The sequence below is a fragment of the Gorilla gorilla genome, chromosome 3 (genome assembly GCF_029281585.2).
Source record: "Gorilla gorilla gorilla isolate KB3781 chromosome 3, NHGRI_mGorGor1-v2.1_pri, whole genome shotgun sequence".
NCBI lineage: Eukaryota > Metazoa > Chordata > Mammalia > Primates > Hominidae > Gorilla > Gorilla gorilla.
In genome coordinates, this window is record NC_073227.2 from 67,780,817 (window position 1) to 67,807,479 (window position 26,663).

A 26,663-nucleotide genomic window follows, 5' to 3' on the forward strand; every position below is an offset into this window, starting at 1 on the left:
AGATAGATAATGTCAAAATCCAAAGAAAGTGCTAGAAATAAAAAGCAGAGAAATGAAGAATGCCTTCTGTGGGTTCATCAGTAAATTTAGCATAGATAAGAAAGAATTAATTTAGCTTGAATATAAATGAATGGAAATTATTCAAGCTAAAATGCATACAAAAAAATAAGAGAACAGAACAGAACATTCAAGAACTATGGAATAATACCAAACGGTATAACATACACCTAATTACAATATCAAAAAGAGAATAAATAAATCAACAAGGAAAACATAATATTTAAAGAAATAAAGGCCTCTATTTTTTTCCAAAGATACTAACAAATATCAAAACATAGATGCAAAACATTCAGAACACCAAGTGGGATAAATATTAAAACAAAACAAACAACAACAACAACAAAGCCTGCAGCTCATCATATTATAGTCAAACTAAAGAAAATAAAAAAAAAAAGAGAGTGTCTTTCAGGCACCCAAAACAGGGAATGGGGGGACACTTTACCTAGGTATAAGAAAGATGAGAAATGTAGTTTTCTTATCAGAAGCTTTGATGGTTAAAATTGAGTGTCAACTTGATTGGATTGAAGGATGCAAAATATTGTTCTTGGGTGTGTCTGTGAGGGTGTTGTCAGAGGGGATTAACATTTGAGTCAGTGGACTGGGAGAAGCAGACCTACCCTCAATCTGAGTGGGCACCATCTAATCAGCTGCCAGCATGGCTAGAATAAAAACAGGCAGAAGAATGTGGAAGGACTAGACTGGCTGAGTCTTCTGTCCTCCATCTTTCTTCCATGGTGGCTGCTTACAGACCTCAAACATCTGACTCCAGGTTCTTCAGCTTTTGGACTCATGGACCTACACCAATGGTTTGCCAGGAGTTCTCGGGCCTTTGGCCACAGACTGAAGCCCACACTGTTGACTTCCTTACTTTTGAGGTTTTGGAACTTGGATTGGCTTCCTTGCTCCTCCTCAGCTTGCAGATTGCCTATTTTGGAACTTCACCTTGTGATCCTGTGAGTCAATATTCCTTAATAAACACTTTTACATATGTACATCTGTCCTGTTAGTCCTGTCTCTCTAGAGAACCCTGACTAGTATAGAAGCTATGCAAGCAGAAAGACAATAGAGTAAGATCTTTACCGTGCTGAAATGAATAAATTTGCCAAGTCAGAATTCTATATTCAACAAATATTCTTCAGAAGTAAAGAGGAAATAAACATACAAATAAAAATTGCAAAAAGTATTTATTTCATTGTCAGCAGATCTACCCTACAATAAATATTAATACATATTCTTCAGCCAGGAGAAAACTACTGTAGTTTAGAAAGCTGAATCTACATAATGAAGAAAAATGTGTCAGAAAGGAATGAATAAAAGAAAAGCATAAAAGCTTCTTTTCCTTATTTTTAATGGCTCTAACAAATAACTGATTGTTTAAAGAAATAATTACAATATTGTATGGGATATTTGAAGAAAATGTAAAAGTGTATTAAGTGAAAACAAGTCAAATAGACAGGAGGGAGAAGACAAGAATATAATGTTATAATGTAACTTCAGTACACATGGTGCAGTATTGTATTATTTGTATATGATCCTATATTATTACAAAATGTATATTGCAAATTCTTGAACAATTTACTGGGTTGAATAGTGACTGCCTTAAAATTCATGTCCACCCATTTCATTATCTATGAATGTGACTTTATCTAAAAATAAGATCTTTGCAGATGCAATCAAGTTAAGATTAGGTCATGCTTGATTATGATGGGTCCAAAATTCAATATTACTGGTGACCTTTTAAGAAAAGGAAAATTAAGATACAGATGTACAGGGCAGGAAACCATGTAAAGTTTAAGTTAGAGATTATAGTTATGCAGATACAAGTCAAGGAACATCAAGAATTGCCAGCAACCACCAGAAGCTAAAAGACAAAAGGAAGTGTGCTTATCTAGAGAGTTCTGAGAGTGACCCTGCCAACATCCTGACTTCTAGCCTCCAGAAATGTGAGATAAGGAATTTTTGTTATTATAAGCCATGCAGTCTGTGGTAATTGGTTATGGTAGTCATAGAAAAAATATATAAACAAAAACTTTTAAAAAATTATAAATTATAAATGATAAAAAACAGAGGGCAGAAAAAGAGAAGAAAATAGAGCAAATGTAAAAAAGAGCAAACAGCAAGATGGCAGATTTTAATTCAACAATATTAGTAATCGCTTTAAATGGGATTGCTCTAAACAGACCAGTTAAAAAATATCATCAGATTTTATACAAAACGCAAGCCCAAATCTATGCTGTCAAAAAAATAAATTGACTTCAACTATAAAGACTTAGATAAGCTCAAAGAAAAGGAATAAAGGATGATAAACTATGTAAATACTAATTTAAAAAGCTGGAGTAACTATATTAATTTTGGACAAAATAGACTTCCAAACAAGGAAGATAATTAGAGATAAAGTGGGTCATTAATGATAAGTAGGTCAATTCTTCTCTAAGAAAATATAGTAACACTAAACATGTATCGGGGAATCTGCCCCGATAGTCACGTAGGTTCTTTTCTATTTTCCTTAAGCGTCGGCTGACTTGAGAAATAAAGGGACAGAGTACAAAAGAGAGAAATTTTAAAGCTGGGCGTCCACGGGAGACATTAATTGTTATTAATTGGCTATATTATCTTACATTTTGCAACATTTACCTAAACTTTATGTCTTAAAAGAAACCCTGCTTAGTCAAGAGCTATTACGCCATATTTGCTTGCTCTCCAATATTTATAAAAGCTATTTTTGAACTTTTCATTTCAATGGAAATAAGACAGGAAGCATTGTAAGTTAGACATATGTATTTGCTCTTTTAAAAATATGCTTTTGGGGGCAGAGCAAGATGGTGAAATAGAAGTCTACACTTTTCATCTCCCCTGCTAGAACACCAAATCTTAACTGTCTGCACACAGAAAAGCACTGTCACAGAAACCAAAAATCAGGTGAGCGATCACAGTACCAGGTTTTAACTTTATATCACTGAAAGAGGTATTGAGGAGGGCAGAAGAGAAAGTCTTGAATCACTGATGCCACCCCTCCCCCATCCCCATGGCAGCAGCGGAGTGATGCAGAGAGATAATCTGTGTGCTTTTGGAAGGGACAGTACAGCAACTGAGGAAATTTACATTAAACTCTATGCTGCCCTGTCACAGTAAAGAAAAAAATCTCTGCCAGGATCAGCCAGCATCCATACATGAAGAGAGCATTTGGAGCAGCCCTTGCCAGAGGGGTATTGCCCTTTTTAGTGGTCAAAACTTGAGTTTCTCAGCAAGCCACACCACCATGAGCTGAAGTGCTGTGGGGTCCTAGGTAAATTTTAAAGGCAGTCTAGGACACAAGGACAGTAATTCCTGGGCCACTCCTAGTGCTAGGCTATGCTTACAGCCAGTAAACTAGAGTGGAACATGACCTAGGGAGACACCAGCTGAGGTGGCTAAGGAAGTGTGTTAGCCATACATCCCCCCAGGCAATGCAACTTGCAGCAACAAAAGTGACTCCTTTCTTCTGCTTAAGGAGATGATAGTGAAGAATAAAGAGGACTTTGTCTCGCATCCTACTTGCCAAAGTAGGATAGAGCACTGGTCAGAATCATTAGGCCCCCATTCCAGGCCCTAGCTCCCAGATGACATTTCTAGACACACCCAAAAGGGAACCTGCAAACTTAGAGATTAAAAAGGTGACATTACAACTGATACCACAGAAATTCAAAGGATCATTAGAGTCTACTATGAGCTACTATATGCCAATACATTGGAAAATCTAGAATAAGTGGATAAATTCCTAGAAACACACAACCAATCAAAATTGAACCATAAAGAAAACCAAAACCTGAAGAGATCAGTAACAGGTAACCAGGTCAAAGGTGTAATAGCAAGTCTCCCAGTAAAGAAAAGCCTAGGACCTGATGGCTTCACTGCAGAATTCTACCAAATATTTAATGAAGAACTAATACCAATCCTACTTAAACTGTTAAAAAAAATAAGAGGAGGAAATACTTCCAGATTCATGAGGCCAGTATTACCCTGATATCAAAGCCACAAAAAGATACAAAACAAAATCACATGCTAATATCTCTGATGAATTTTAATGCAAAAATTCTCAACAAAATATTAGCAAATCAAATTCAACAATACATTAAAAATATTATTCATCATGACCAACTGACATTTATCCCAGGAATTCAAGGATGGTTCAACATATGAAAATCAATCAATGGGAAACATATCAACAAAATGAAGAACAAAAACAGTATGATTATTTCAATTGATGTTGGAAAGCCATTTGATAAAAGTCAACATCTTCACGATAAAAATCCTCAAAAAACTGTGGATAGAAGGAACATACCTCAACATAATAAAAGCCATATATGACAAACTATAGCTAGTGTCCTACTGAATCGGGGGGAAAACTGAAAGCCTTTTCTCTAAGATCTGGAACATGACAGGATGTTCACTGTCACCACTGTCATTCAACATAGTACTAGAAGTCCTTGCTAGAGCAGCCAGACAAGAGAAATAAATAAAGAACATCAAAATTGGAAAGGAAGAAGAATTATTCTTCTTTGCAGAGGATAGGAACTTATATTTGGAAAAACCTAAGTATTCCTCCAAAAAACTATTCAAACTGATAAATAAATTTAGCAAAGTTGCAGGATACAAAATTAGCACACAAAAATTGGTGGCATTTCTATATGTCAACAGTGAACAATGTAAAAAATAAATTTAAAAAGTAATCACATTTACATTAGCCAAAAATTAAATAAACACCTAGGAAATAACCAAATTTCTTAGGCTGGAGTGCAATGGTGTGATCTTGGTTCACTGCAACCTCCACCTCCAGGGTTTAAGCAATTATCCTGCCTCAGTCTCCAAAGTAGCTGGGATTACAGGTGCACACTACCACGCCTGGCTAATTTTTGTATTTTTAGTAGAGATGGGGTTTCACCATGTTGGCACGCTGGTCTCAAACTCCTGATCTTGTGATCTGCCCACCTTGGCCTCTCAAAATGCCAGAATTACAGGCATGAGCCACTGAACCCAGCCAGAAGTGAGATTTCTACAATGAAAATTATAAAACACTGATGAAAAGAATTGAAGAGGACACAGAAAAATTGAAAGATATTCCATGTTTATGGATTTGAAGTTTCAATGTTGTTAAAATGTCCATACTGGCTGGGCACGGTGGCTCACTCATCTAATTCCAGCACTTTGGGAAGCCAAGGTGAGTGGATCACCTGAGGTCAGGAGTTCAAGACCAGCTAGGCCAACATGGTGAAACCCCTTCTCTACAAAAATATAAAACTTAGCCAGGTATAATAATAGATACCTGTAATCCCAGTTACTCAGGAGGCTGAGGTAGGAGAATCACTTGAATCCAGGAGGCGGAGGTTGCAGTGAGCCACTATTGTGCCATTGCACTCCAGCCTGGGTGACAGAGCGAGACTCTGTCTCAAAAAAAAAAAAAAAAAAAGTTCATACTATCCAAAGATATCTACAGATTCTACAAATTCAATGCAATCTCTATCAAAATACCAATGACATTCTTCACAGAAATAGAAAAAATAATCCTAAAATTTATACAGAACTGTAAAAGACCCAGGATAGCCAAAGCTACACTAAGCAAAAAGGACAACACTGGAGGAATCACATTACCTGACTTCAAATTTTACTACAGAGCTATAGAAACCAAAACAGTATGATATTGTCATAAAAAAACAAACACATAGATAAATGGAGCAGAATAGAGAACCCAGAAACGTATCTACACACCTACAGTGAACTCATTTTTGACAAGGACATACATTGGGGAAAAGACAGTCTCTTCAATAAATGGTGCTGGGAAACTGGATATTCATATGCAAAAGAATGAAACTAGACTCCTATATCTTGCCATATACAAAAAATAAACCACAATCAATTAAAGACTTAAATCTAAGACCTCAGGCTATGAGCTACTACAAGAAACATTGGGGGAAATCTCTTAAGACATTGGTCTGGGCAAAAATTTCTTGAGCAATACTAAAATGGACAAATGGTATCACATGAAGTTAAAAAGCTTCTGCACAGCAAAGGAAACAATCAACAAAGTGAAGAGACAACCCACAGAATGGAGAAAATATTTGCAAACTACCCTTCTGACAATGGATTCATAACAAGAATATGTAACTAGCTCAAACGACTCTCTGGAAAAAAAATCTAATAATCCAATTAAAAATGGGCAGAAGATTTGAATAAACATGTCTCAAAAGAAGGTATACAAATGGAAAACAGGCACATGAAAAGGTCCTCAACATAATAGATCATCAGAGAAATGTGAATCAAAACTACAATGAGATATTACCTCACCCCAGTTAAACGGGCTTTTATCCAAAAGTCAAGCAATAACAAATACTGGAGAAAATAACTCTTATACACTGTTGGTGGGAAAGTAAATTAGTGCAACCACTATGAAAAATAGCTTGGAGTTTCCTCAAAAACTAAAAATAGAGCCACTATACTATCCAGCAATCCCACGGCTGGGTATATACCCAAAAGAAAGGAAGTGAAAAATCAAAGCAATATCTGCACTCTCATGTTTGTTGCAGCATTGTACACAATAGACAAGATTTGGAAACAACCTAAGTGTCCATCAACAGATGGATGGATAAAGAAAATATGGGATTTATACACAACGAAGTACTATTCAGCCCTAAGAAAGAATGAGATTCTGTCATTTGCAACAACATGGATGGAACTGGGGGTCATAATATTAAGTAAAATAAGCCAGTCACAGAAAGACAAACATCACATGTTCTCACTTATTTGTGAGATCCAAAAATCAAAACAATTGAAGATAAGAGAATAGAAGAATAGTTACCCAAAAAGCTGGAAAGTGCAGAGGTAGGGTGTGGAAGAGGTGGGCTGGTTAATGGGTACAAAAGAAAGTCTTAGAATAAATAGGAAATAATATTTAATAGCACAACGGGGGGATTATAGTCAATAATAATTTAGTTGTACATTTTTAAATAACTAAAATAATATAATTGTATTATTTCTAACAGAAATGAGATGTTCTTTTAGGGATGGATACCTAATTTTCCACTATGTGATTATTATGCATTTCATGCCTGTATCAAAATATGTCATGTACCTCAAAAATATAGACACCTGCTATGTGCCCAAAAATTAAAAATAAAAAAATTTAGAAAAATAAAGATAAAAATACAGTTTCTTATTCAATATCATTTTCACACCAGTAGGTTTACAGATATGTATATATTATAGATATGGTAAACTACTATTATAATCCATATCAAATATTTTCCTTTTTAATTCTTTGATCACTTGGTTTTTATAAATCAGTACCATAAATTGATCATTTTTTACCAATATGCAAACACTTCTAATAAAATCTTCACATTTTAGCTTGGCACAGAGATACATGGAATAAAGACCTCATATCCAAACCTTCACTGTGGCCAAGCAGAACCATCTGCTGTGTGGAATATAAGTAAAAATGTTATACACATGTATTCTTAAACGAAGAAGTTACACACGTATTTATATATTTCTCTTTCTAATAATGGAATGCGGACATTATATTTGGAACTTAGAAAGGCATCTGAAAACACGAGACACAATTCTTACATGTCAAATACTAAAGCAATCACAGAAAGATGCCTGAATTTTGTGATCATAGAGCTACCATATAAGTATTTGACCTTTGATAGCTCAGTTTTAGACTATGTTAACACAGAGAGAAATAAACTTCTATAATTTTAAGATTATAGTCGCTAAGAGAAGAACATGATTACAGGTAGTAAATATTTGTTAGGAAGGCATTTACCAGATAACTACATACTTTTTATATTTATATATACATGTATCATATATTTATATAAAGTAGTTATACTTAAAGACATATATATTTTTATATTTTATGTTTATGTATTTATGTATATATATAATCACATGCACACACACATATAGAATAGGTGAGCCTTTAAACTTCATTACCATAAACTCGTTACTAAAATTTATAGACTCAATCTTAATATCTCCCTAAAGCACATCCATGAGTATCAGAAAAAAAAAAACAACCAAACTTGTCTTTTTAGGAGAAATGAAGGTATAGTTGAAGTAGCGATCAAGAGAAAAAATATATATTACTGTGAAACAAACAATTTATATAATGCAGGATAGACTGTGATTATGTATTTAACTTAATTGGTCTGATGACTTACATGTGTAACTGACTGGATATCACCAAGCCCAAAAATGAAATACTTAAATCAAATTTTGTTTCTGAATAAACCTCCAGCATTATGAGAAATACCAAGTAAAACTAAATAAAAATTAACTGAATACAATCGATATGTAGTTAATAAAATCATACTATATAGACCATATAGTGCAAATAAGTCAGTAACCATATCCAGTATATATTCATTCAAACACCACATACTGAGTGTATGTGTGGAATAAAATTTTTAAAGCCATTATTTTGGATCTCAAGTTCATAGTCTAAGAAATAGAATGATACACTAAAGTGTAGATTAAGAATAAAATATTTCTGTTTTTACTTTTTAATTCTACATTAAGAAAGTTATCTTTCTATTCTTGCTCTTCTCTGAAATGTGTGGTAATATTTCTTATAATCTCTATATAAACTTGGTCACATAGAGCTGTAGTTACTGTTTGTGAATATATTGGGTGAAGAAATTCAAAATTACAATCAGTATTGAATGTTTTTCACTCATCTCCACCTCAACCTCATATCTATCTTATTAATTTCTGTGATATTGCATAAGCTACCTGTTTGCTTTTCAGTATAAAAATCCTGCATTAAAATAAAAATTCTGATGATAGCCAGGCACGGTGGCTCATGCCTGTAATCCCAGCGATTTATGAGGCTGAGGTGTAAGGATCGCTTGAGGCCAGTAATTTGAGGCTGCAGTGAGTTATGATTGTACCACTGCACTCCACCCTGGATGACAGAGAGAGACCCAGTCTCTAAACAACAAGAAGAACAAAATGATGATGTTTCTAACTATGTATCCACCTGCATAGTACATATCTATACATATCTATATTTGCATTTATTCCTAAATTTATGTTCCATATGTAATGTGGGCCAAAATTACACTCCATATAAAGACTAGAAGTCAACTGCCTTATTATGAATTGGTATGCATACTTTCCAATATATTTTTTAATGAAACATGAAGAAAGTACATAAATAATTACTATCATTAGTAAAGAAGCTCATGGGAAGAAGATTGTATAATCTCTTCCAGAATCTTATATTTGAAGACAAAGTAGATGGTAATACTATGCAACATTCTAGAAAGAATGGCTCAAATAATACTTTGTAGTGTATATATTACATAATGATTGCATAGTATATAATCTTATTTTGAGATATATAAACATCAGTAATCATATATGTGTGAGTTATGAGTATTCATCATATTTAATAGAAAAGAAAACAAAATTTTTGATTTGTGTGTATGTGCACTGGAAAAATATATATGGAAGCAATGTACAGATTTCTGCCTATATAGCTATCATGTATACATCATAGTTTCACATCAAGTGTGCTGGGGTTGCAGGAATAACCACATTTTTATAATTTGAAATTTCCTCTAGTAACCTTAATTATCCAAATCAATTGGGAGTTGATTCTATGTGAATAGTTCCAGAGCAGGAGTCACTTTCATGAGGTCTCAGAGGAACCATCGTTTATGTGTAATCAAGTATGTTTTGTACAACAATGGCAAAACATTTTAGAGCAGCTAATCTACAGTAATAAATATGATGAATTCCCAACTTCAATTTAATTTTCCTCTTTGGAAATAAGAGGATAATCGTAATACCAATCTCAAGTAGTTTTTTTATTCATTTATTCATTTGTATTTTATTTGTTTATTAGTCACACATTCTTTTCTCAAATTGAGCAGTGACAAGCAGTGTTAAGATGTTTTGGGTACTTCAGTCAACAAGCTGCCATCTTCAACATGGGGTGAGTGTTCCACTGGGTGTTTGTAATAATTTTCCAAGAGACATTCATTGCTTTTGAGATATCCACTTCCAATGCTCCTCTCTGTTAACGCTAGTTCTCCTAAGAAAACATTTGTGATTGTGTCCTTTACATCTGACTGTCACAAATTTCCTTCTCTCAGATTCTAAAAGGAAGATATGTCTCTAACACATTCCTTAATTTTGATTTTACCCAGGATGCAAAACAATCAGGAGTGCCAAAAATGTAACACTTTGAAATATTGGTGTCAGTAGTGAGAAAGTGAATGACTTTAATGAGTGAGTAACAAATCACTTTATAAAGCAGGAGGTTTCTAACTCTTTCCTTTCAAGAAAATTGAAGGAAAAATAATCACATTTTCAGCTAAAAAATCACGAAATAATTTTTGATGATAGAACAGTGTTATTTTTGGTATATAACTCCGATGGCGACAAAAATAATTGACTTGCATTGCTGTACCCATATAAATTTTTTTAAAATAAAATAACAGCGAAACCTTTATAATCTAGTTTGATACATGAACTAATTGAAGAAAAAATCCCATCAAATTAAAAATATATTCCAAATTAATAAGTACATTCACATTATTATTTTATTAACTATATAATAATGATAAATTATATATTAATAATTAATTTTAATATTATAATTAATATAATTATTATATTTATTATATAATAATTATTATATAATTATTATATTTATTGTATATAATAATTATTATATAATTATTATATTTATTGCATATAATAATTATTATATAATTATTATAATTATTGTATATAATAATTATTATATAATTATTATATTTATTGTATATAATAATTATTATATAATTATTATATTTATTGTATATAATAATTATTATATAATTATTATATTTATTGTATATAATAATTACTATATAATTATTATAATTATTAATAATTAATATAATATTAACTCAATCCAAAAAGAGTAAATTTTAACATAGAGAGGCTTAGAATAAGAAAAAATGTACTTGTTGGAGAAAATGTATAAATGGAAGCACACAATTTATTACATTAGAATAAAATTCTAAGTCAACAAGTATGGAAAAAATAGCTCAAAAAGATTATAATCACTAATTATAATTACATCTAGAAAATATGTTAAACAACAAATATAATTATTTTATTTAAAAATATTAACATTTTAAATTGAATAGAAATTACACCCTTTGTCATTAATTGAATATACAATACAAATGTTAAACCTCAACTTGTAAGTATGAAGAAGGTGTTAAGGTGTTTTTACAAAATTACTTTAATAGTGGCAGTACAATCAGTAGTTCTGAAACAACTAAATAACACGACTGTCTTTTAAAGAGGTTACCTATGATGGGAAATGAGAATATAAGCTAAAACTGAGAGTCCAGCCTGGCGCGGTGGCTCACGCCTGTAATCCCCGCACTTTGGGATGCCAAAGCGGGCAGATCATGAGGTCAGGTCAGGAGATCGAGACCATCCTGGCTAACACCGTGAAACCTTGTCTCTATTAAAAATACAAAAAATTAGCCGGGCGTGGTGGCGGGCGCCTGTAGTCCCAGCTGCTCGGGAGGCTGAGGCAGGAGAATGGCATGAACCGGGGAGGTGGAGCTTGCAGTGAGCAGAGATCACGCCACTGCACTCCAGCCTGGCTGACAGTGCGAGACTCCGTCTCAAAAAAAAAAAACAAAAAAAACTAAGAGTTGATGTGGCTATAATTTTGCCCAGCACAGTGTAAGCAAACAATGTACTTCCTCTCTATTACTAACAATGAAAAAGAATTAAAATTTAAGAAATGTTTAATTTCTGGATAATAGAGAATAATTTTTATAGCCATCTATGTAATATTTAGAAACAGAGTCTTGCTCTGTCACCAAGTCTGGAGTGCAGTGGCACCATGATAAGCTCACCACAGCCTCTAACTTCTGGGCTTAAGCAATTCTCCCACCTCAGCTTCCCTAGTACATGGGACTAGGTCTCACTATGTTGCCCAAGCTGGTCACAAACTCCTGGCCTCAATTAATCCTCTTGCCTCAGCCTCCCAAAGTACTGAGATTATAAGCATGAGCTGCCATTCCTGGCTTGATTCCATTAGATGAGTTTGATGTATTTTTTAAAATTTTTCAAACAGTTATTTAAGTATTGAGAAAAGATTATGTTAACAAATTTCAAAATTAATACTTTATGTGGTATATTTGTAAGGTTTCTTAAGAGAAACAGAATCAATAGGGTGTATATAAATATGTAAAGAGATTTGTTCTAAGGAATGGAGTCACACAATCATGAAGTCTTGGCAAATGCAAAATCTGATGGGAGAAGGAGACTGGCAGGCTGGAGAATAAAGATAGAGTTGCACTCCAAGTCTACAGACCCATATACAGACCCATAGCAAACCAGGAAAAGCTAGTGTTGCAGGTAAAGTCCAAAAGTAGTCTGCTAGTGGTATTCCATACTCTCCCTCAGGGTAGGTCAGACTCCAACTGACTGAATGATACCTACCCATGTTATGGAAGGCAATTTGCTTAACTCAGAGTTCCCTGATTTAAATGTAAATATTATCCAAAAACACCCTCACATAAATGTACAGAATAACCATATATGTAGGCACCATAGCCCAGCCAAACTGACACATAAAATTAGCCAGCACACATGACTATATTAAATTAGTCTCAGAACAATGGTATAAAATGGATAAAATAATTTAGGTTACAGAAATAGGGACACCAAATCCACAAAGCTTAAAAGGACTGTCTACTGCCTTGATTATTTCCAGGTTGTGTTTAATTTTTTTTTATTTTAGAAAATTAAGACACTAGATTTTTAAGGGCTAATTTTTCTAAAGATAGATATCATTTTCAAGAACTTACACTAAACGCATCCTGAATTACTTATAAAAGCCAGTCACAATCATACCCTCTTCATTAGTATTAAGTATTATATTATGGTCCCTGTTCTTGGGCAATTTAAAGTTCTTATGCCCTGAATGAGTCATATTTGCTCTCTTGGTATTGAATTTAACAAATTGAGGTTCTCTATTTCATTTCAAATAAGTTACTTTATTTTTTTCTTTTGTAATAAAAGGTCACAGCATTTTGTAACTTAGAAAGATAAGATGATATTAAAAGTGCAGTGAAGGTCAAAACGACATAAATTAGGGATAAAAATTAAGACACAGATGTTTTTCCAGTTCTCCAGAAAATCCAATCCCAAACAGTGATAATCAAATGTAACTATTCTATTTATGTTACAAGTGGGCTAAGGCATGTTATGCAATAATTTAAAATACTCTAATAAAGTAAATGAAACTGGAATGCCTTATCATAAATGAAATAATGAGACTGGATAAGAAATGCTAGCATATTTTTGAATATCATAAAATATGGGCACATTCTCTCTTGTTGGCCAAAAATAATGACTTATTGGTTTACATGAATACATTTTCTTTTCAAAGATAATGATATTCTAGTTTCATTCAAATCCTCATTTAGGATATATGCCACACTCGTACTTTATAACTCAATACCTATTGTTCAATTGAATGTATTACACATAAAGTAAGAATGTCAAATTATGGTTATTGTACTGATGAAGAGTGAAGCCTTATTGCATTTAGCAACACGAAGATAAGAGACTTGTAAGTGCTTGGAAACAATCTGATAGAGAATACAATATGTGAGTTTTAAAGTGAGACCAACATGACTAAAGACATGGTTTCTATGCATTGCTGTGATGGAAAATGTATTCAACTCTCCCGGCATCACTTTCCTCCTGTGATTTTTTTTTTAATTCCTTCATCACTTCATCCAATGTTTATCATGCACCTTCCACATATTAGGAAAACAGCTGTATTCTGGAAGTATAGGAGAAAATAATGGGATAAATTTTTTGCCTTCAGGAAGCCTATTGAGAGATATAGATATAAAAACACAAATAGAATAACGTTATAGAGATATTCACACATTCATTCATTCAACACATACTTAATGAGCACCTATGATGTGGTACAGACATTTATTTTTTATGCTGGTGATACTGTGATGAAATAATGTAAAAATCCAAACTCATATAGCTTTTTGCTAAGTAAAGGACACAGAAAATAAATAAATATTCTAGGAAGATACATATATTCAGGCAAATTAAGCAGAATATAACCTCTCAATCTAATATTTAACTTTCCAAAGCAGAAATTACTGGATAGAAATAAAAACAGAGACACGTTATTTATTTAAAACAAATACTATATGTTAATTATGTATGTATTACATACACATTATATAATTTATGTATCATAAGTGTGTGTGTATGTGTGTATATGTATGTGTGTGTGTATACATGTTTGGAAAACAGTAAAACAGAAAAAGGAGAGAGTAAAATGATAACGTGTGAGGGAAGACCTCCGTAGTATAGTAGCCCTTGATCTATGGCAGGAATGAAGCAAGGGAGGGAGCCATGTACATATATATTTACAGAAAAGTAATCTGGCATTTAGAATTGTCAATGCAAAGTTCTTGCAGGAATGCATCTGAGTACACTAAAAACAACAAAGAAGTTAGTATGGCTCAAGTAAGAGAGATGGAGTGATAGGTGATAATCATTTTAAACAGGGCAACCTGATTACCCAGCTATTTCCCTCTTCTTTTCTAGGCATACAGAACAGTTTTCAAGCCTCTATAGAAGTCATCTTACAGCGAGTGTGAGCCAATGGAATGCAGTTATAGTGATATGTGTACTCCCAAGGTAGCCCTCAATGCTCCTACTCGGAAATACTCATATGTTGCTTCTGACTTGAAGCAGAGGAACTCACAACCTAAGAAGCCACAGGCTTGAAGATGGCAGAGCGCAAGATGGCAGAAGTTTGGAATGAATTACTACTTGGAAGAGAAGCTCTTATTTACCAAGAAATATGTTTTGGAATTTGCATAAGTAAAAAATAAATCCAATTATGCTAACATTATCATTGAAATTAGAGATGTTTCTGTTAGAGTAGCTATTGTTACCATAGCTAATATAGATGAAGATTATATTGACTTACCAGCAGCCAGATTGAATAGGAAATTTAGGCCAGTGTAAATCTTCACCTTTCCACCCTTTTTCAGGTATCCCTGATCTCCCTATTTTGCTCTAAACAACCTTTAATCAACAGTGCCTTCGAGGTTCTGACATTTATATTTTTTAATGTTTGTTTTTCTTATCTGCTTCCCCTGACCAATGTATATTCCACAAATATAGAAATCTTTGTCTATTTGTTCACCGATTTATCTCAATCACCTAAATCAGTTCTTTGTATAGAAAACTTGCTCAATAACACTGATAAAAAATTGGCTGACTCTAACTTATTCCAAAGAAAAATGATGCTATTAACTTTACTAAAATTAAATATTTCTTTACCAAACCAAACCAAAATATGCAAAACAAAAACAAGAATAATGCTATCTTATGCAAACTGCTTAAATTCAATACTTTATATGAATATACTAAAACCTTAAAGAAAGTAGGAAGAAAACATATAAAATGTATTCATGTATTTTTTATTAGGTGGTTTTACTTTTTAGATCAGTGTAGCCGTACTATCTAAGCACAGAAATTGGCAGTAATGGTCCACATCATTATGTCTTAAAAATTATACTATGCTTATCTACCACATTTCTTCCTTGAAAAGAAAAAAATCTTGCATTGTTGAAGAAAATCACTATTTTAAAAAGAATTGTTAATATCTGTGTTCAAAGGGAAAATTATATCCCAGTACTACTGCAATTTATATTTATTCCAGAATCACTAGAATCTGTACATTTCTAAAGAATTTTAAATGTTAAGTCTATTACATTGAAAAGAGATTTTGAGTAAAACCATGACAAAAAATGTAGTTTCTAAGTAATTTCCTTTAGTTGAAGAGAGGTATATTCTATGAAAGAGGACAAGGACAAGGAGGAATTTACTGTTTGTAGTTATAATACCATTTCCTACAGAGTGATTCAAGCAGATGGAATAATTTCAGACATAGGAAATGTTTTCTTAATAATACCTCTAAAATATATCCACTTCCAACATTTTACAAATGCCAGTATTTCCACCTCTCTGTCTTTTATTTGTACAATTTCATCCTTACCATCCAGAAATAAGGACAGATTACTATTTCATTGAGGAAATGACCAAACGGAGGCCAAGATACTAAATATTATAATTTAATTTCCACTGTTTATTTAACACAAGTGTAGAACCTAGATATTTTGGTTTCCAGTATGGTGTCCCTTCTATTTTTTCATGTGCCCACCTTCTCTGCTGGAAAAGGTGAAGAAACTTAATGTGAAATGTGTAAGCAAAATATAAATGTATGGTAGCACTCACACTGAAAGAAAGAAAGAAAAAGGACAGGAAGGGGAGGGGAGGGGAGGGGAGGGGAGGGAAGGGAAGGGAAGGGAGAAAATAAGAAAGTTTGAAAGAAATACTGTTAGGATGGAAAATAATAAAAGGAAATCTAGTCAGTATTAAATAATGAAATACTAGTAAAACAAATGTGTCAGATCAAATGATTTCCTGACTTTTTAGAAACAAATAATTTTTTTATTTTTAATATCATCTACTCATGATCTCTGAAAATCAAACTTAAGATATACAAATCTGGAATACAATAATTAGTCATAATTTTAAAATAGAAATTAAAAAGAAATTAAAAAGTTTATGAATGGCTGGGATAAATTTTGCAATACCTGTTTTGAAATGAATTAACTGATTTTCTTTGACATATAAAAAAAATCTGAATCTCTTCCTGCATGTACCCCAAGGAAGCCTGAGAAACATCTGATAGGTAACAATAATGAAGGAAAAATATGTTGGTTTTGAGAGATGTTTGTTAATTTGTTGGAAATGTTTATTTTAATAGTACTCAGAAGCCATGGATCTTTATCCATAATATGTTCTCAATGACTGCTGTTTAGCAGAAGTTTTTATTGACTTCCAAAAGAGAGAACAACATAAAACATTTGCTTTCTGAAATACCAGTAACCATTTTCTCTTCAGCTGCAGCATGTATTATTTTGAAATGAATTTGGGGCTTAGGAACCAAAAGAACCTAGTTCAACTCCTGACTCCATCATGGGGTAGCCCTATGCCTCTACCTAGTCCCTGAACTTCTGCAGTCTTACTTTCTCAACTGAGTAAAGCAAATAAATAATGGTAATTACCTTTGATATTGTAAAGATTGACTAAAATAATGGATGGGGAAAATGACTGAGATATAACAGATTTCCAATAAATGTTGGCCATTATTAATTAAAATAAATCTGACATCTTGAGCCTAATTGATTGGTCACAATGCAATGCTTTCACAAAAGTAGAGAAGCAGCAATAAAATTTCAGATGTCACTATATAAATAAATGGTTTGGACTTGAGATGCAAGTGAGTAGTTGGACATTCTTGGATTTAATTGCAGAAAATGTTATTTACGTTTAGGAGACTATTAAAGAGATTACAGCATAATCTCATTAGTTTTCCCAAAAAGGAGGTTTGACTCATAGTAATCATTAAAAGTGATGTGTAAATTATAAGTGAAAGCACCAGCATGACATTACAATTATTTTATATTTCATTTTTCTATTGTTATTTCCTTAATTACAATTATTACAATAAAGTTACTATAGATTTTAACCTACATATTTGGAAAATTATTATTTGGAGGGTGCTTAAAATGGTGCCTGGTACACACAATATTATATATACACACACACACACAAACACATAACACGCACACACATATGGGGGACAGAAGGAGAGAGAGAGGATACATTTACACATGCATACATACATAGCACATATTAGGTATCCAGCTGCAAAGATAAATGAGTAGAAAGATAATGTCTTTGTCTGTTTTGTGTTGCTGTACAGGAATACCTGATGCTGGGTAATTTATAGAGAAAAGAGGTTTGTTTGCTTACAGTTTTGTAGACTGTACAAGAAGCACGGCATTAGCATCTGCTTTTGGTGAACACCTCAGGGAGCTTCCAATCATGGTGGAATGCGAGGGAAGCAGATATCACATGGAGAGAAAGGAGGTGGCAGGAGAGAGAGGGGAGGTGCCATGCTCTTTTAAACAACCAGCTCTCACGTGAACTAATAGAAGGAGAACTTACTACCACAGGGAAGGCACCAAGCCATTCATGAGGGATCTGTCCCATGACCTAAACACTTTCCATTAGACCCCACCTCCAACGCTGGGGATCTCATTTCCACATGACATTTAGAAGGAACAAAAATCCAAACTATATCAATAATCATACGTCTTTTTTTTCTTAGTGGGGTGTTTTAAATACATGGGACACCCTGAGTTGATAGTTTTCTATTCTAATATACATAGACACATACTAATCGTTTCTAGGGTATTTACTTACCCTGCATTTTTTTTCATAGAAAAGGAAAATAAAACATTTCCTTTTAAGATAGCATGTTTCCATTTCTTGATTTTTAAACAGAGACACGGATGAATTACATTATTGACAAGTAATCAGTTTTAGGTAGTAAGATAAATTTCATGTACTGGAAAAGGTAGCTAAAGTGTGACAGTTGTCTTATTTCTTCAATGACTGATGCTTTAAATGCTTAAAAATGAGAACCTAGAATGGCCTCTCTGAACAACCAAATTATAATGGAAGTACTGAAATTAGTCAACTAAACTTTTTACTTTTCATTTGTTCTCTCATAAAGTAATTATTTTCTGTTTAATTTATATTATCTCAAAATGTTTTATTTTCTACAAAAGAAGTTAAATATTTAATTTTATTTTTATTTAAAACCCAAATAAGAAAGCACTATGGCAAAAAATGTTTGATGCTCAGAAATGAAAAAGAAAAGAAGGGTTGTGCCCTCTATCTATGAACATCAGCTTTATTAAGCCTTTCCAAATTAACGACATTTGAACATATCTCCTGTCTTTTATCATCATCATTTAATAAAAAACAAGGCATTAAGACACAAGTAGTGAAAAGAGCATAATCTCAGAATAAATGAAAAATTTGCTGCATGAAAAATTCACCAAAGAGTATTTTCATATTTCTCATAGTGCATCTAGCTGTATACTAACATTTGCAAATGGCTGGTTTAGATTATTCCTCCGTTTTAAAATGTATAGCATAATGGAATGTTAATCTTACAAGTCATAGAATCTCAATGAATGAATAATTAAAGAAATGTTCACCTGAGAATCATAGAATCTCAACCTATAAGGAAATATTGAAAATCTAATATCTTGCTTGCTTGCTAAAAAAAAGAAGTTATTTTATCATTTTATCATTTTACAACAATATCTCATATCCACCCTCACCACTCTACTTGTCTTCTTGTTTCAATGACTGATTTGACCTTCAGGGTCTCTAAAGCCCAACTTCTCCACTTGTAATAGGAAATTACTTTCTGCATCCTTCAAAATTGCAGTTGGCCACCTCTCTTCTGGAACATCGTTTTCTCTTGAGTCATTTCTATCATTAAACAAAATGCTCTAGAGTTTTCTGTCTTCACAAATATCTACTTTACTTCACAGCTCTTCAAAACACAAGTTCTCTGCTAGCAAGATTTTCCTAAAAGGCTGTCTCCAGTTCTTGCCATTCTCCTCCTAAGAACTTTCTAATAGCTTCCGCTTTGAATTAGAATAAATTTCAAAATACTTACACAGCCTACAATAACCTCTATAAAGTACACCCTGGGGCTTCTCCAAATTCATTTTGACTACTCCACATCCCTTACTTATCACTATGTACAGCCACACTACTCTTCTTTCAAGTCCTTAAGCAGGCTCGTAGCGTTTCTGCTTTAAGGATCATTGGACTTGTTTTTCCCTCTCTCTAGAAAGCTCAGCCTTCAGATATTAATAGTGCTATCATTCAGATTTCCATTCAAATGCCGTTATCCCCAGAGACCTTCAATACCCAGACTTCCTTCAGTAGCATTGCCCACCACTGTCACCCTCATCGACTATTTTACTTTCTTCATATCACTATCTACAGTTGACTTTTTACTTGTTCAATACTTGTCTTATTACCACTCTGGGATACAAGTAAAATGAGAAGAGGGACCTTTTCTGTTTTATTTACTGATAGACACATAAAACAGTTTCTGGTACATAGTAATAAGCAATGGTATTTATTTTCTGTTTAATACATGCAAACATTTAACTATGTATCCCTGAATATTTCTCACATCCACATATATATGTAGTTTTAAAGTAATATTAATTAACCTATGCATGAAATTTTAAAGAGATTTGATCCCATTTGCAGTTGCTTTGATAAAATGATAAATGATATAGTTTGGATATCTGTGCCTGCCCAAATCTGTTGAATTATTATCCCCAGTGCTGAAAGTGGAGGCTGGTAGAAGGTGTTTGGATCATGGAGGGAGATCCCTCATAGCTTGGTGCTGTCTTTGTAATCGTGAGTTCCTGTGAGAGCTGGTCCTTTAAGAGTGGGCAGGACCTCCAACCTGTCTCTCTCTCTCTCTTTCTCTCTTGCTCATGCTCTCATCATGTGATGTGCTTGCCCCACTTCACCTTCTGCCATGAGTGAAAACTCCCTGAGGCCTCCCCAGAAGCCAAGTGAGGTCAGTGCCACACTTGTACAACCTGCAGAATCTTGAGCCAATTAAACCTCTTTTCTTTATAAATTATCCAGTCACAGATTTTTTTATAGCAATGCATAAAGGCGTAATAAAATAAATAATCACAAATATCCATCTCTGCAATTTTCTTTTTTTTACTTTTTTTTAATTTATTTTTTGAGACACAGTCTCACTCTGTTGCCCAGGCTGGAATGCAGTGGCACAATCTCGGCACCAAAACCTCCACCTCCCGGGTTCAAGCAATTCTCCTGCCTCAGCCTCCCAAGTAGCTGGGAGCACAGGCACACGTCAACACACCCAGCTAATTTTTGTATTTTTAGTAGAGATGGGGTTTAACTATTTTGGCCAGGCTGGTCTTGAACTCCTCACCTCGTGATCTACCCGCCTCAGCCTCCCAAAATGTTGGGATTACAGGCACGAGCCACCACGTCTGGCCTTGCAGTTTTCAAATAACTACAACTTTAAGGTAATTCTATGTTTTCATTGCTGTTAAAATTACAAAAATGAAAAAAACTCTAAATTGTTATAATTGATAAGTATCAGATTAAATATATATATATAATACACACACACGCAAATATTTTTACTTTTAAAAGTTCAAACAACAATCTGGATTTTTTTATTGGTAAGTGGTAATTTACAGTATTTCTGCTTTTCAATACCAAAATTATACCAGTAGGTATTTATAGTCTGTAGAGAGTTCTTACAACATAGATATACACAAAAGCACTGTAGTAGGTAGACAGTAAGCTGGTTCCCTTCCTTAATTTTATTCATACCTTGAGCATAGGATAAACCTAGTGACTTCCTTTTAAACAAAGGAATACAGCAAAAATAATAGAACATCACTTTCATGGTTAGGTTACTGACTTCTGTGATGCTGGAGACTTTATTGCACTCATGGATGGCATGTTTTAATAAGGCAGGGTGCTATGTTGAAGAGATACATGAGGAACTTAATCCTGCCACACGCGCTTGGAAGCAGAGCCCTTTCCAGTTGAGACTTGAGATGACTATGGCCTGGCCTCCACCTGATGGCAGCCTGTGAGAGACCCTGAGCTAGAGGACCTAGGTAAACAGTACCCAGATTCCTGACACACAGAAAGTATGAGACAATAAAGATGGGTAGTTTTAAGCTGCTAAGTTTGGTGTAATTTACTATATAACGATAGATAACTAAGGCCCCTTTAAATTCAGATTCCATCTTTGAAAATATTTAGAATTTCCACCTTTGTTTAGTGTTCTCCATTCAACTACGTTATTTAAATATTTTCCTCTATTTTTATAATTCTAAACCCATGTTTTCTTCTCTTTTTATCTAGTGAAGCCATAGCCACTGTATATTCAATAATACAATTATCTAATCAATCTTCAAGTTACTGTAGCAAGAATTTGATATTATTGACTATACAACTCCATACGATTACTGCTAAATTTTTGTAATTATAGAAACAGATGCTTGTACATTAGGTTGGAGAGTTGAGAGAGAAAACACACATTTCAGTGGCACATGGATTGAGGAGGAAGCAGAGCTCAGTATAAATAAACTGGAACTTCTTGAGTTGAGGAGCTTGTCAGAACTAGTTCTTCCTAATCGTTTATATTATTACGTTTCTGTCAGACCATGCAAGCAGATATTTTTGAGATTCGATGCCCCAATTTGAAATAATCACATCTAGTTTCAAAGAGTTAATGAAATGTAGATGAAAATCAATATAGGCCCTCAAATCTTACTTAATAGTTACTTTAGGAAAATTACAGAGTTTGTTATTTATTAGAAAACAAGCAGCAAAACTTAATTCCTTCTTCTGATGTATTCCTAGCACTTTCTTTTGAGGTGTTTGAAAATTGTGCTTGAATTTCCAAAAGCTGATGTTATACTTCTACTTAGTTGAGTAACACACAGCATGTTATTGTTACTGCTCTCTTAAGTCAATGAGACTTATATGAAAATGTACTGACTAGAGCATCTCTTTGCTTTATGTCTTTCTTGCTTATTCAATGCTGGTTTCATGATGACAAGAACAATGTATTTTTTAAAAACCATACACCTTTAAAAATTAACACCGTTTCCATTCAATATCTAATCTGTTGCTAGATTTCTAGTTTTGTCATTTTTGTTATGTGTGTATGTGTGTGTGTGTATGTTGGTTAAAATCAAGTATAATCATGGATCTCCTAATTAAAATGTATTAATAGTAGTCTATGGAATGAATTCCATTCCACCTAATATGACATACAAGTTCTTGCTAGTATGGTATATAAAAAGATTTGCAGGCTTGAAGCAGAAAGTCCTGTGAGTTAAGCGTTGGGATTCCATTGATCAAGAAAATGGCATTGGGCATACCACATACCTTCTCAAATTAATTCTCAGTTCATCAAGGTGAAGATAAGATTGCATACCTTAATATCTGTTGAGGGAACAGAATGAACTAACTGATGGAAAGAACATATTCAAGCACATGATCCATAAAATCAGGGTGTAGTTGGTGTCAACAGTCTAATTTTCTATCTACCTTACTCCCGTTCATTCTCCAGCCGTTCGAACAAGAAAAGTTAGGGGCATTGTATTCCCTGTGTTCAGCCATCTCTTTTACATATCTTCTCCCTTGTAAATTATAAATATTTGTTTCAGGCCCAACTCAAATAATTTTCACTTTATATTGTCTCCCCTACAATTCTCACAATCCTTATAACTTTATCATTTCTCTTATTTTTAACCATATCATTTTATATATGATTATCTCTCATCACTTAGTAAAGTGTCAGCATTTCAAAGGCATAAAAATATTTTACTTAGCCTTCTCTTTGTTTAACACAGCACGAGGTAGGCACTTAATATTCGAGTAAGTAAATTACATTAGTCATTGAGAAGCTATTTCTAGCTATTGATTTGTGTCAATTATTGTAAATAACATGAAAATAAATGTTTCAAATTTTTTTTTAGAATTCATTTTTATTTATTTATGTATTTTTTTTCAACTGTTGTTCATTTGCTACGAAATTAGTTACATAAGCTAAGAGCAGTAGAAAGGCTACAGTATTTTGTGCAATGAGTCACAGACAGTCCTCCCCACAAAGCTTGGTTGTGTACTTTATTGACTTCTTATCACATAAAAGAAATATAGGTCTCTCTACTCTGATGATATGTTTTGTGGTCTTGTCATGGCCTCTAATTTTACCTTCAATTAAATAGTCAAAAGAGCAATTAGATTTAAGGGAGTTCTTTCTTTATTAGACCGCTTGGCTCCATCTATCCTTTCATTGGGAGCATTGATACAGTCTTAAATTACTTGGAAAAATTGATAATGAATTATGCTCCTCGAGGCTGTGGTTAATTAAATTGGCTACCCTTTTGTCTTCAGCATAGGCAGCTGGGGCACTGGACTACAGAGGACTAATGAGTCCTACTTAAGGTAAGTCCTCAAGGAATGTGAATTCCTGCTGTCAGGCAGGAATATCATTCAGATCACAAAGTTCTCTAATCTACTAAGTAGGTCAAACTCTCTAATAGAAAATATAAAGCAATTTGGGGTCTGTTAAAATCAGAAACTATGAATTTAATTAGTTATTATATTCAACAAACTTTCATTAATGTTGTTTTGGACCACTGGTTGTGGAGAAATGCTTAAGAAATCCTTTATAATAGGGAAGCACTTGGATCAAAGAATAGTTCTGCTAACAGCCATGTGTCTCCAGACTTAAGTAGTTTTAGAACAGATTACATGTCTAAACAGGTCACAAGAGTTATATTAAATTTGTTAAAGCTCTAGTAGGGTGATTAAAATTGCTGTACCTAGTAGCAAATTACATTGTTTTGCAAAATATGCATTGTTGAATGTTATACTTCCGCTTGAGTGTCTAACATTTTGGTGCTGAGAATAAATAAATGTTTTGTGGCTTTCTCCTTTTTTTAATTCAATTATGTTTGTAATTTTTCAGTATAATCTTGTTCTTAATATGTCATAAGAACATATGTCAGTATTGAATTGCTCTAATGAAGGTCGAACTAGAAATGAAAAGTTTATAATGATACTATTAATAAAAATAATAATGAATTATTAACCACTTATGAAATGACAGACACTGTAATAATCATTTTTATTGATTTATTTATTAAATATTCAGAAAATTATTATGGTAGTTACCATTATTATCATTAAAAACTAACTTTGAAAATTACTTTAAAAATAAAGAAACTGAGAAACGGAGAGAGTTAAAAAATTTGCTTATGGTTATACAACTAATCCCCAGTGAAGCAAAATCTCAAACCCATTTTAACACAGCCCACACTCATAGACAAAGCAATATTGCCTCCTTTTGGCAATGAATTGAAAGATTTCAAAAATCATATATTTCAGTTACAGTGAGTGGCATGTTACATATAATACTTTACTATTCAGTGTGTACTGTGGACCAGCAGAATGATCATTATCTGGTAGGTTTTTAGAATTGTGGAATTTCAGCATCAGAATTACAGAATATCAGCTTCAGCCAGACGCATTGAACCAGAATACGCATTTTAACAAGATCCCCAGGTGCTTTAAATACACACTAAACTTGAGAAGCACTGATATACCATAGTGTTTCTCAATTTTAAAAACACATTTAAGATCACCTTGGAAAATGTATGTATATATGTATGTTTGTATCGTGTGTGTTTATCCACCTACACACACACACACACACACACACATTTCTCATTTCCGAATAATTATAAATCATAATCTCTGAGGTGGTTGCCATGGTACTGGTATTTTTCAGGCCTTTGAGATGATTCCAATGTATAGTCAGGGTTGAGAAACACAATGTAAAACCCTGATACAGTAGTTCTCAAATTTTGTTTTGCACGAGAGTAAGCTAGAGGGATTTGTAAAACTCTCATTGATAGATTCCACTTCCAGAATTTTTTATTCTGTAGGTCTGAGATATGGCCCAGGGATTTGTATGTCTAAATGTCCCCAAATGATGCTGATCTAGGAATTACATTTTGAAGAACTATTGATTTAATAAAATTTATGACTTTGCAGAAGTAATTAGGCTTACTGGGGATGGAAGGAAAGAGGGATAGAAAGTGCAGACTCTGAATCAAGAACACCTGGATTAAGACTCTTCTGTCACCTATTACTTTTGCAAACCTGGTGAAGATACTTACACTTAATTGCTTGAGAAAACCTCCATATCCACGCAATGAAGATAATAGTGCCAGTATCCTGAACGGTGGTAAGAATGAAATAAAAATGTTTATAGATTCCCAAGATGGTGTCTGACACATATCCTTTCCTTAATCCATGTAGTAGCAAATTATTGGAGCTCAAGTCTCCCAATTTTTATTTTAAATCCCAATTGCAGCAGTTAGTATTAAAATAAATTTTGTATTTCTAATTAGAGCTCATGTAGTTGATAGAGCTAGCCAAGTGTACAGTGAGAGAATTGGAAAGTTCAGATATTTATTATAGATTAATCATCAAAAAGCTAACCACACTGGGAAATCAGCCCTTCTACCATACATAGAAAAGTTTTCAAGTAAACCCATAGATAGTATATTTAGCTTTTTCTAGCTTTTATAAAAATTTAAATTTTATGCTTTAGGTTCTGGAGCTCTAGTCAAGTCTCCCATTTATGCACATGCAACTTTCACTGTAGTGAAAGGAAATTGCAGATTCCTGACATCAAAATTCTGTTTCAGACATCTGGCATTCTACACATCAATTTTCTCCTGCATTTGCTGTTTTTCTCAATTGTTCTGTAAACCCACAACACCCTGTATGATGACCTGAAATGGACTTAACACCGCATTGCAATATTTAACATACATCTATCTTCATTATACCATAAGCCTTGAGAGGGTAGATCTTTATTATTTACCTTTACTTTCCCAAAACTTCCCACAATTTTCATTATTGCAGACACTCAACAAACATTTGCTGAATGGATGATGGAGCAGTATCCTCCAAAGGTGGATAGTCATTTGTATAAAATATAAGTGTTAAACGGGTAT

General features: G+C 33.4%; 1 long non-coding RNA gene across 1 annotated transcript; it reads left to right on the top strand.

Annotated features, from left to right (window-relative positions):
* The first annotated feature begins 2,924 nt into the window (after positions 1–2,924).
* LOC129533330 (uncharacterized) lies at positions 2,925–15,013 on the top strand. The gene is made up of 3 exons (XR_008679471.2): positions 2,925–2,979; positions 9,975–10,036; positions 14,704–15,013. It is a non-coding gene; the product is annotated as an uncharacterized lncRNA (long non-coding RNA).
* The last annotated feature ends 11,650 nt before the right edge of the window (positions 15,014–26,663 follow it).